Source organism: Aplysia californica, unplaced genomic scaffold (genome assembly GCF_000002075.1).
Source record: "Aplysia californica isolate F4 #8 unplaced genomic scaffold, AplCal3.0 scaffold00001, whole genome shotgun sequence".
Classification (NCBI taxonomy): domain Eukaryota; kingdom Metazoa; phylum Mollusca; class Gastropoda; order Aplysiida; family Aplysiidae; genus Aplysia; species Aplysia californica.
In genome coordinates, this window is record NW_004797271.1 from 2,611,391 (window position 1) to 2,624,025 (window position 12,635).

A 12,635-nucleotide genomic window follows, 5' to 3' on the forward strand; every position below is an offset into this window, starting at 1 on the left:
TATTCTTAAATGTCATTTGTTGTTTGTATCAAAAGACATTGAGCTGTATTCACAACAAGCTGAAATACACATGTACATGCATCTGTCGTTTGTCCTGGATATAAGTTCTGGCCCACTAGTGACTCTGAGATGTATATTGCTGTAGACTTTTTATTTTATTTTATGTTTTGCTTTTACGCCTAAAATGTTTGTTACAGCACACGTTTAGACTTCTTTAATTGAATAATTTTCTTGTAAGAAATTCATATAGCTTGTTATACCTTTTATTCTAAAACCAGTGAATTATTGATTGGTCACCATGGGCAGTTCCTGGTCTTTAGTGCCACCTTACACAGTTAAAGATCTGGATCTCAGAACAATTGTTGCTTTTACTTTTGTTTGTGATAAATGTTTCGCTCTACTATGATTGTATATGCTTTGTTTTTGTTTTTGTCTCTTTTCTGACATTTTTTACTAATACAACATTCATACAAACCAGTAGATCTGTGTTGCTGGTAGCACAAAAGAACCTGGATGTCTATCCGTGTTTATATGTTCCCCACTTTCAAAGTGTAGCTTGTATCCTTGACAATAAAAGTATTAAAATTCTTAAAATCATCATTTAGAAATGAGTGTGTATGTTACCATTAATTTTTTTCTGTTCTGAGAATTATGTGTATAGGCTTTGAAATCTGAGAGTCTAATGTAACATGGAACTTTGGGCTTTGTTCTCATTCTGTTTATACTGACTTCATACATAGATGATTTGTATTTTTATCTGATGTTTTAATCTGCTGTTCTTGAAATTTGCTTTTTTGCTCCTGACATATTTGTCCTAGTTGTTATATGTGCCAAGTACTTTGTTCTTGTTGTAGTTGTTGTTGCATGATGTACTTTTACCTTTAATATTTCCACCCCCTGAAATAATTCTAATGAAATCACAAAGCAACTGCTTATCCTATTCTTTGTCTGTCTGATATTGATTGAGTGCACCCGTTAAATGCTGCCCCGGACATATGGTTTGCTACTACTTATCATGTTCCACCTCTCAATCCACTTAATATACTGGGCCAGCATTGGGTAGAATCTGCATGAGCCCCCAATCTGAACATACATGAAAAGTCACTTTCCTGTATGACATCAAGGAGACCCTGATGTGACCTCACTGAGTGTGGAGACTACGATCGCGCGTTGAAGTTAAAAATCAAGCATGTTCTGAATGTAGGACTCAAGTGGACTTTTACTTTGCATTGATTTGTTTGTGATATGATAATTCTACTTTAAGTTGAAGAGAAACTTGCTTGGCCAAATAGATAAATGTTCTTTATTTTTCTGCTTCTACTTGGGAATATATGTGACGGGGTCGGGAAGATCCGTATGAAGTTGTTGAGCAACTTTTTATAAAATGAACAAAAACACCAACTCATGTGAAAAAGAGAACCTTCAGACTAAGGATCTATGGATTGATTAAATATCTGCTGTGAGAAACTTTGTAGAATATTGTATGGTAAAATTTAAAGTCTACATTTCATATGAGGTCTTAGAATCATTTTACCCCCCGGGGCAGTGCCACTGACTGAAGTGTCTCTAGGCCATTCCCAAAGGGGGGACATTTCTCGTTCAAGCACAGTAGAATTGTAAATGGGCTGATTCATGTCACGCTCACAACTGTGCCTGATCTACATCAGGGAACTGCTGCTTTTTCTTTCCTAATCCTTACTACCGTCATTTCCTCTCCTTCTTTTGTATGTTTGAATTGTTTGTCACACTCTTGTGACCCACTATTTCCGGGGTGCCTTGATAGTTGAAGCAGACCTTGTGCTGTTGAAGTTAGAGAGGTGAGCAGAGTAAGTGTGATTCCCTGTAAAGACTTCTCTGTTGACACCCACCCCTTGGCGCTCATATGACCTTATGCAGTTTTGAGCGCCGTAAAACCCTCTAATACTATAATAAAATAATAAAAAGAATATTTTTTTCTTAATTTAATATACTGAGGCATGGGATCAGAAATACATTTTAGTCACAATTTTCTTACTCCTTTCTCTTGAGCATGCTATATTCTAGGTTGTTACGAAGATAACTAAAGGATTACTCAGAAAATGCTTTTGAAGTATGGTTTCCATTATTATCATGAAATAGACCAGTTTGAAGGGTTTTCTTACATGCCACATTCATGCACATATGTTTGGCCTGTAATATGTTTTACATTGCAAATTACAGGGAGGTGTTCTATCTGACAAACACTCGTTCTGCTTTGCTTTTCGTTGCTTTTGTGGGTTTTTATATCTGAAAATAACATATGTGTCGCGACATGGTGGAATCAAGCTCTCGTCAATTTTTGGGCGTATGGGGTTATTGGTATCATCTTAAAGCCTGTTCATTTGCCTTGCTTTTGGTGAAAAAATATCCATCTATGTTGTTGAATAGGAGTCGAAATATTTGCGATTGATGGAGGTCAGGGTCGCCTGGTTTCCGAGGTGAAATTAGTGAGAAAATGGCCGACAAAATTTCCACAACTTGAAAGTCCCTGGAAACTGAAAATTGACATTTTTTGTGCCTTTAATCGATGTTTTTCAGTAAAATTCACTCAGAAATGTGTTTTAAAATGGGTATATAAAAGGTGTTAAGCCCCAAAAAAAGAAATTTAAAAAAAAATTGCCAAACGGTAAAAAAAATGCCAATTTCTTTGATTTTACTATTTTGACAAGCGCCTGATTTCACCACTGTGCCTCACATATCATGTTTTTATGCTTTATATTTAAAGTAATTTGATTCATTGACGACTGATCGATTTTTCTTTCTTTCTTTCTTTCTTTCTTTCTTTCTTTCTTTCTTTCTTTCTTTCATTTTTTCTTTCTTTCTTTGTGTTGGGAAGGATACAGAATGTCTCATGACTGTACTTAATATTAGAAGACTGCATTTACGACACTCTGTGATAATATAAAATATATGTAAAATAACCCAGAGACTTACCATCAGTGGAGCCTCCTTGGTGGGAGTACTACCAGCATACCAGAGAGCAGCAGAGACTCACACTAGTTCATTTATTGTTTGAGGATTATTACAGAGTTTGTAGTTCTCAAGAGTATATCGCATTATATATCAGTGGAATTACTTGTTTGAAACGGCCACATCATGTATGAGTGTCTCACCTTTCGTGAATAAATACAGTGTCGTTGACAGTGTTTTACTTTTTAGAGCTACCATTAGCTCAAAATAGGCTCATTTATGTGTTTTTGTAAGTGGAATGAACGTAATCTTTTTCTACTTAATAAATCTTTCATTTTGTTGCTCTTGAAATCTAAATTAAGTGTTGTTTTTAGAGAGTTATGTGTGTGGACTACTTTTCTGGCTGGTTCAGAGATGTAGTCAATTAAAGGAAAGATGGAGCAGATAATGATAGTGGATGTATTTAATTTTACTTACGAGTCAAATTGCACGTCAGATGGTCTACCGCTTACAAAGAGCATTCTTGTACTGTTAAACAATTTTTCATCATTTGATTTTGATGAAATTTGATGCATTAATACATTTGTTTTTTCTTGAAGAGAAAATGATGAATGGGGTATCATGCTGGATTACAGACAGGATGGGTTTGGTTTGAATACCAGACTGGGGGTTTTCGAACTCGGAGTTTTTAAGGCTCTCAGTCCATTTAGCTTAGTCCTATTGGAGACGGACGTTAAATTGGAAGGTCCTAGTGTTGATAGGGGTGTTGAACCCATGCACTTACTATTTTGATAAGATGATGAGTGTTTTGCATTTTTCCCCGTGATCTCAAGCCTTTTTAGTTTGTGTGCTGGCATCATTCTCCTGTAAAGGAAGGAAACGGTTGCGAATCAAGGTAGTCTTTGGAAAAATATTGTTTCTGGTATGGACAGTTGTAACTGAAAGTAATAATCTTTGCTTTGTCTGTCGAGAAATTTTCACTTACTTCATAAAGTTTCTTCTGAGATTGAGATAGATGTAAAATGCTATTTGAATGTCATCTTGCACGTATGATTTTTAGAGTTGAGAACTATATACGTCATCCTCTGAAATAGAGCGTAATACAAATTGTAATGTTAATAAAAAGGATTTTCTCATTATATGGTCACGTTTATGTAGTTTGGTGTACTACACTCTTGAAATGAGATCTGTTTTGGATAGTTTGTACAGTTTGAATGTTCAAGAAAGGAGTTAAGCTTTTTTTAAAGGAAGTTTTTGTAATGATCTTGAAATTAATAATATTAGGAAGGCCGTAAGGAATTTTTTAGGGTTACTTGGTTGGAGATTTCTGTGCCACATCATAGTTAATGAATTTCTGTATTTTAAGTTTAAGTTTTGATGTTGTGAACCTGTTTAACATAACCATATGACATTTTGGAGGCAAAGCCGAAGAGTCTTGTCCATGAATCTGTGGCAAGTTTGTTTACTCACAAAGTCATTGTGGCTCATGTGTTTAACTAGTCGATAGATTTAAAAACACTGCAATTAACCCCTTCACTGCCTGACCGGAGACTGTCTTGTGCACTTTGTTAGGATTATGGAGCAGGTCTGGCAGTGAAATGGTTTAAGGAAAAGACCACTTTGCTTCCTGTCTCAATGTCTTTCGCTATCATTTTTACTTTTTGTATTTCTCACAGTTATCTTTTTTTGGTTACCAATCAAAGGACATGTTTTCTACTTCTTATTTGAGCACCATGCTAAATGTGCTAATAGTTTGTGTGTTGTTGTCATCAGTATTATAACAGATGGAGTTTTAATATGTAATACTTGAGCTGTTTTGCACAATCCTGACATGATTCATGTATCAATTGCTTCCCTGTCAGTGGTTTTAGTGCTAGTAAGCGTTTCATGGAACTTGCAGCACATTTATTAAGTGATGAAGATTAGAGGTGTTACAAGAGAATAACAGGCGCAAAAAGAGAGAGATAAAGACAATAGATGTTTGAGAGGAAAGAAGGAGCAAACCAGACCGGTGCACCCGCAAGCCACCCACCCTGTGAGTGGGGGGTACTATAAGAGACTTGCTGCGCTCCAGAAGGAGGTGCAACCTTTCGCTTTTATATCTTCTGATTGTTGTTTTTTTCCATTTTTATTTTCCTGATTTCTTGATGAACATTCTTAATATTGTTTCCAACCTTAAGTAGAGATGAAAATGTCTTGTACTATTTAAGAATATTTGATTTTCTTCTTGTGTTATTGCAAAAAATGTGAACATATCATTTGTTTATTTATTGAGTTTTTTTTAGATAGTGTTTGTACTTGTGTCCTGTTTTATTTTATGCCATATCTGTGCCACTGTAAAGAGTATGTAATTAATCATGGTGGGCATGATGTTGAATTACTACATTTGATTTGATTTTCTTATATGCACCCAGGAGTCAATTCCCCCCCCCCCCCCCCCCCCCCCCCCCCCCCCACTCCAAACTTTAAGTGAGGGGTGGACATATAGTTATAATCTGGTTGTTTTTTGGCAAGCAACTTCTGATATGTTGTCTGATGTGCACCATGGTCTTTGGCTTTCAATTAATTTTGTTTTAGTAAGCATTTTATGGCACTTGCAATACAATTAGGTCATAATGTAAGGGCTGAAGATTAGAAGTGTCGCAAGAGAGTAACAGACACAAAAAAAGAAGAAGTAGGAGAGATAAGGAGGATAGATGTTTGATAGGAGAGAAGGAACAAACTACACCAGAGCTCCCATCAACCATCCGCTTGACTAGTCTAATGTCCACTGCAATCTTTGATTGGTCACAGATTCTGCCATGTGTGCCTTCGGAATGCAAACATACAGTTGGTTTTGTGATGGTGCAATATCACCGTTAGGTAGCCTACTATGATACAGACAGGCCTACCATTATATGATTATGTATACCAATCATTGTTGTTGTTTGTCTACACACTTGTCGTATCATGATGACTGGCACACAAGTAAATATACCTGAGAGAAGAAGGAGAGGCAGACAAGCAAGGTGCTATGTCAATTCCGTCTACAAGTACAACTGGACCCTAAGATTGAAGCACGAGTTGTTCCATGGGACGGATGATTGGGAGAAGTTGAGACAACTGATGAGGCATGGACAGACATAGACCAGTTGCAACCATTAATCTTAATGATGCAGATATGTAGTAATACTAACAGGCTTATGGTAAAAAAGCCTGGGATGCCTGTGCCTAAACATTTGGATCATGGTAGACAATGAATTTGACAACCTTGGAGTGATGGATTGCATTAAAACATTTAACAGACCCCCTGCCCTCATGTTCTTGCACTTCTCTGTTTTACAATATTTTTGAATATTCTGTGTGATTTTCAGTAATTTGAACTGAGTGAGAGATTTTTTTCACATGAATGTCTTCTCTGTCAATACTAGTATGTGCCAATGTCCTGGTTCACCTTGCTTTAAAGTTGAAAGGCAGAGGAGAGTAAATATATGAGTGTTTAAAACTGTGTGAAAGACTTTCTTGTTGTTCATTTCTCCATGGTTTGTGAGCTTGACAGTCACTTCAATGTGGGTGGTTGGAGTGTGCCTCTGGTAGGTCCTACTTCATTACTTTTCTGCCGTTGTTTCTGTCTGTTTGCCTGTCTTACTTTTTCTTCGCACCAAATGACCATTATTCAAATTATTGTGTCGATGTGCTTCTCTTTACTTAAAACAAATATAGTCACTTCAACGACGATGACCACATTTCTTGAGTAGATAACTCTCTGTACATTTGTATTTTTGTTGTTCAAAGCAACTCCAATTGTTTTATATATATATATATATATATATATATATATATATATATATATATATATATATATATATATATATATATATATATATATATACAGAGGAGTTCGCCTAAACGGAGCACAGCCAATGTTATAATTATAAGTTCTAACAGTGATAAACCAAAGAAAATAAAATCCCATATTTATTTTTCTTCTCCTTGAGCAACCTCTTTAAACCTATGTCCAGGCTAAACCGAAGAAAATCAGGCAATCATGCTGATTTTTTAACAACTTATTCCACTGTGCATGTATATGTTTATCTGCACAATTCAGTCATGTTAAAATGTAGACAAAATGTGTCAATGTCAATAAGAAGGTGGACACATTCCACATCACTGAACACTTTTTTTGGTGACCTTCCCCTGTCCAGTTATCTGGAGTCTTCAGTGTCTAGCAGAAGTAGTGGTGGTTGGAGGGCACTACTCAGAAGTTCTACTTCTTTTCTTTCCCTCTGTTGTTTCTGCCTATCTGTCATGCATCTTCCCTTCACTTCACTACACAATCATTATTGTGGATTCTCTTTACTCAAAAACTCAAAGCAGAAGTATTGTAGACTTTGACTAGGTTAACAAGTCGGCCTGATATACATGTACTGATATTGATAAAGGTCACATCTGCTTCACTGGCTGAGCAGCTGATAACATTTTTTCTAATCAGGACTTGACATATGATAGAATCTCTTTACTCTTTCACAACAAATCTTGTATGGTGAGACATACGGAAATACATGTAACAGGTTATGGGGCTGATCTATTAGGTATATATGTTCTGAAAGGGTTAAGCTTTTATCTAACTCAAAATTGAATTGACTTAATGCTAAGATAGGCTATACTTCTTTGCCGAAGTATAAAAACTTTTTTCTTATATGGAGCAGATAATAATTTGAGGTCGGCCGAGTCTTTAAAGAAAATTAAAGTGAGATTTGCCCATCTTTCTCGTACCAAGGTATGAACAGTTTCTTTTGGTTTTGTCTTATGAGATAGGAAAAGCAAACTTACACAATTTGGATACTGAGACCTTATCATTGAGAGTTTATGTGTATTGTGTATTAATTCCTTTGCTCTGCACTCATTTCTCTCTGACCGTGACCCTCCCCCTTTAGCTCTATCTTGATTATGTAATGAGATGTTTATCTGTGTGTCAGTGTGTTTGTGCTATGGCTTCCTTTTGCATCGTATCAGTGTTATCTGCCAGGCAGTACCATCGCTCCCTCTCACAAATTGAGCTGAGTTAAGCAAAAGCGTCTCCCACTTTTTTTGCCTACTCTCCCCTGCATTTGACCCTTTAATTTAAAACCTACTAAATTTTTAAAGTTTAAACATTTTATTTTAGAAAGGAATGTTTTTTAAAGAGAGCTTATATTTTCATACTTTTATACTTTTCTTTGGTCATGGGTGTATTGACATGAAGGGGCTTAAGTTCATCGGAAGAGCCGTATTGAATCTATAGGGGAAACATGTATTATTGATACTCGCCTATAATACAAATGATTTCTTTTGGTGGTATCAGTGGCCTAGTGATTAGGTCTCACTCTCAACCATAAGGTTGTGGGTTCGAATCCCATGAGGGGCCCTATATTGTGTCCTTGGGACAAGCACTTCACACCAATTTTTCTCACTCCACCCAGCTATAGAAAGTAAAAGATCTTGTCAGTAATGTCAGTTTGTTAGTGTTTGAGCGTGTGAACTCCACAGCTTGCACTGTATGCTTCCTTGGTAGCTGAGAATGTTTTTGAGTGTTCTAAGGGTCTGCTGGGGTAATAATAGTAGTTATAGAGCATGCTGTAGAGCATGGATACGCACTATTTAAATTATGCAATTATCATTATTACACTGTGCAACAAAATTTACCTTTTTTTCTGCTGCATTGAGTACATGTAGTATGAAAGATATTCATTTGTCATCCTCTTTACTTTTGAGTAAAAGAAGACAAGAATTGAAACTATATGGCAGACTCTTTTATATGGGACAATTCATGCTGTTGGAAAAGCAACAGACTTGACAAGGTAAAAAAGTAGTGAGTGCAACTATTGGGAGTGTATCTATTGTTCTTACAGAATAAATGGGAATGGAAACTGTTATTTCAACATTTTTCTCCTGTCTTGGATTAAAAAATTCACGTAAAAAAACTGTTGAAAGATATTTAAAAAGTTACAGAACTAATAATTCACAAAAGCTCTGATCTTGGAAAAGATTGTCCTGATAAGTCCGTAGCTCAGGCCGAAGGGCTAGAACTCAAATGGCTGCCCGATCAGAAAAGATAAGTCCATGGTTTTCCTGTCCGCATTGCCACACAAACACTTCATGCCATGGGGGAGGGGAGGTGTTTGAACACTGGTGGGGCTTGCTCTGTTTGCAAATTCAGTTGTCATAATCATCAATGCCTTTTAACCCTGGCAATCCATAGGACACATACAAGCTCTTTTCATTGATCTCTGTCCTGGACCATCCTTCCTAGCTCGTTCCAAGTGAGCTTCATCTCTCTCATGTCCCTTTCCACACATCTCCTCCATGTTTCCCATGGCCTCCTTTCGGCTTTCACTGCCTCGCATCATAAACTCTCCCTTCGGAGAAGTTCCACGACCAGCCAAGCAGAGATTCTGGTTTTTGCTTGTATGTGTTTCTGTATCAGGTTCTTTTTACAAGAGAGGTTGTTAGCCTCGTGACTCAAACCCCAACCTGGAGGCAGGATGACTCTGTTTCAGGAGTCACTACCTGGTTCGCCCTTTAGTTGCCTCGTACGACACGCTAGCACCACGTCAGATCTATTCTTCTCAATGCTGGGACTGCATGGCAGATTCAGTGTTCAGTCAGAGAGAAATAACATTGTGCTGTTAAGCATGATGCACAAGAAAAGATCCATTGCCCAAATAGACAAAATCAGTTCCAAGGGAGAGTACTTGGTCTGCTGACAACACACAGCTGATATGAAATATTCCAGATGCGGAGAAAGATTATGACTCCATTTAACTTTTTTTTTTTTACAGTGCAAGTATTTAATGCCCCGACAAGACATATTAGATAATTAAGGAGGCGTGCTTTGATCCTGCCCGTCGGGGGCCAACCCAGGCTGAGAGGGATACAACATCCCAGCAGATAGATGGAGTTACTCAAAAAAAATTCTTCCCACACGAGAATTGAACTTGGGTTTTCTACATTTTGTGCCTAACCGCCACACCACAGATGCTAGTCCGTTCGAATAAGGAAACTTCATGCTAATGCATGTTAGTCAAGTTTGTAACCACCAACAACACAGCGAGTGACCTACTCAACTATGCTGACAGCAACAAAAATAAAAACAACCAACATTGACAGTACAGCAACAAAAACAACAAACGCTGACAAAAACAACCCCCCCCCCCCCCCCTCAAAACCAACCACTCTGTTGACAGCAACAAAAATGAAAACAACAAATAGTAAAACACAAGAATGAATGGAATAACAGTTTATTCTTTGAAATTTATGTGATGAGTCCACAAATGAGTCAATGCCAAAAGTCATAAACTGTCATAAGGACTCAATGGCAAAACATAAAAAGAGTTTAGTCCATGAAAACTCTCAGAACACATGTAGGGAGATGCGCATATCATTTGCAACAATGTAAGAACTAAACAGAAAATAAATCAAAGAAAACTAGTACAAAGGGCAATACTTTTACCAATAAAATGAACATTAAAAAAATATGATTATATTTCTTGTACTGCTCGCCTACTGACTCAAAGACTATTTGCTAACTAAGATAAGTGTAATAGCATAGTAATAAATGATGATTAAAATAAACTGATCAATTAAACTGATGGAACAGCAAGGCATACACAATATTAGTAGGAGGGTAGCTATGCAATGGCATCTGATATTACGGGGAAAGCACACTAATCAACTTAATGCTTACACAACAGGAAAGATGAACTTGTATTGTCAAAGTTAAGAGTTTTTCGGAATAAACAAAAATGGATACAGCAGGCTTGCCAGCTTTTTCAAAACTCAATAAGGGACACCAAATATTATATATGTAACATCAGATTTTGTGAGAACAAACAAAATCATATCAGTGGGATAGGATTTGGTGTAGTGTATGATAAGGTTACCGTCATCTTGTTGCATTTTTACATGATTATCTACATCATGAGAAAGATGTGCTCCAATAAGAACTGAAACCTAGATTTACATTTGATACCTGTTCTAGGCTAATTCTTAAGCACAATCATTAATGCTGAAAAACAAATTCGAACTGCTGGTTTTATTTAAAACGATTGATCTAAAATGTGCTATTAACAGAAGTGTAGCGAGCCCTTGCTGATTGTATTGGGAATTGTGTGCTTTTGATAAGCTAAAAGTTACTTTATCACCACAAGTTAACTTCGAAATTGGCTCATGGAAATGGCTGTGGCTAAAACAAGCTCTCAAATTCCTGACTGTCGAACAGGTCACTTACTAAAGAAATAGTGCTCTTTTGAATGCAAGCGAAACATAACAGGCGTCAGCAGTGGGGCTGAAGAGAACATCTTGTTTCATTTGCTATTACTCCTACTGTTTGTATACAAGATACATCACTCCCTGAAAATAAGATAAAAATAGAGAAGCAAGCAATCTTATTACCACTTCTCATTTCTGAAGAAAAAAAAAGGTATCTAAATTTAAGCTTGGTTTTTAAAGTCATGCTACTCAATCACATTGTTGTATGCTGACTTTTAGTGGCTCAAAACAACTATACAGGTGATGGGAGAAGTTTTCTAATTTTCTCTGGTCTAAATATGTACTGATTTTAATATTAACTAATATATCAGGAAAATTATTAATATGCTATACATATATATATATACATGAAAAATACAGTTGTATGAAGTGGCTCAAAATGAAGAAAAAGGATCACTACGAATACTGATTCAAAACCCTTTACCGTACTTTTGTTTTACAGACAAAACACTTCAGAGTTCATGGATGATAAAAAAGTGAAAGTACTGTTTATGGGCAAAGTTTGACAATTGTGGGACAAACCAAATTGACTTTCTGCACAAAACCACTTGAAAAAAGCTGAAAAGAAAAATTACTGGTTTAGTTAACATCTGCATCCCTAAGAAATCACATGAAAATGCCTAAGGCATTATTCTTTTCAGACAAGTGAATGAAATATCAAAGTGAGATAAAATTTTAAATACTCTAAGATCTCACCATGCATCTACTCCCATCTTCAAAGAAATAGAATCTGTACATTATGAATGAACAGTTGCGAGCGCCGTAAAACCCCATACTAAGCTAAAAAACTAAATGAACAAGATGTACACAAACAATGTATTGAAAGATTTTTCTCACACTGATACTGATAGACAGCTGAATACAACGGCTACTTCTGGTTTTGTCTTCATAAAAGTGGAGGGTAAGATGGATGGGGGGAGGGATGTAAATGTTTAACGTTCCCATTCACACAACTTAGAGGCTTTCGGAAGTGGGCTGTTTAGACCCTGCCTGTCCGAGCCAACCAATGACATGTTTGCTTATTTGAGTAAAGAGAAGCACATCCACACAATAATAGTCATTTAATGCTGAGAAGATGTAAGACAGACAGACAGACAGAAAAATAGAGGGAAAGTAAAGAAGTAGGACCTACCAGTGGCACCCTCCAACCAACCGCAAAGCCAACCATGGCTGAGTGAACTACAACATCCCAGTGAAAAGATGGAGATGACTTGATCAAATAAACTATCACATGAGGGAATCGAACTTATGACTTTTGTGAGCAAGACGAAAAGCCTAACCACCAGGGAGGAGAAGTGAGGACGGAATGAGCAATGTGAAAAATACAGTGGAGTCCCCTTAAATTGAAATCTGCAGGACCATTGAGTTTTCTTACAGTGTTTGCTCAAATGGAAGGTAACAAATCGGTGCCCCCCCCC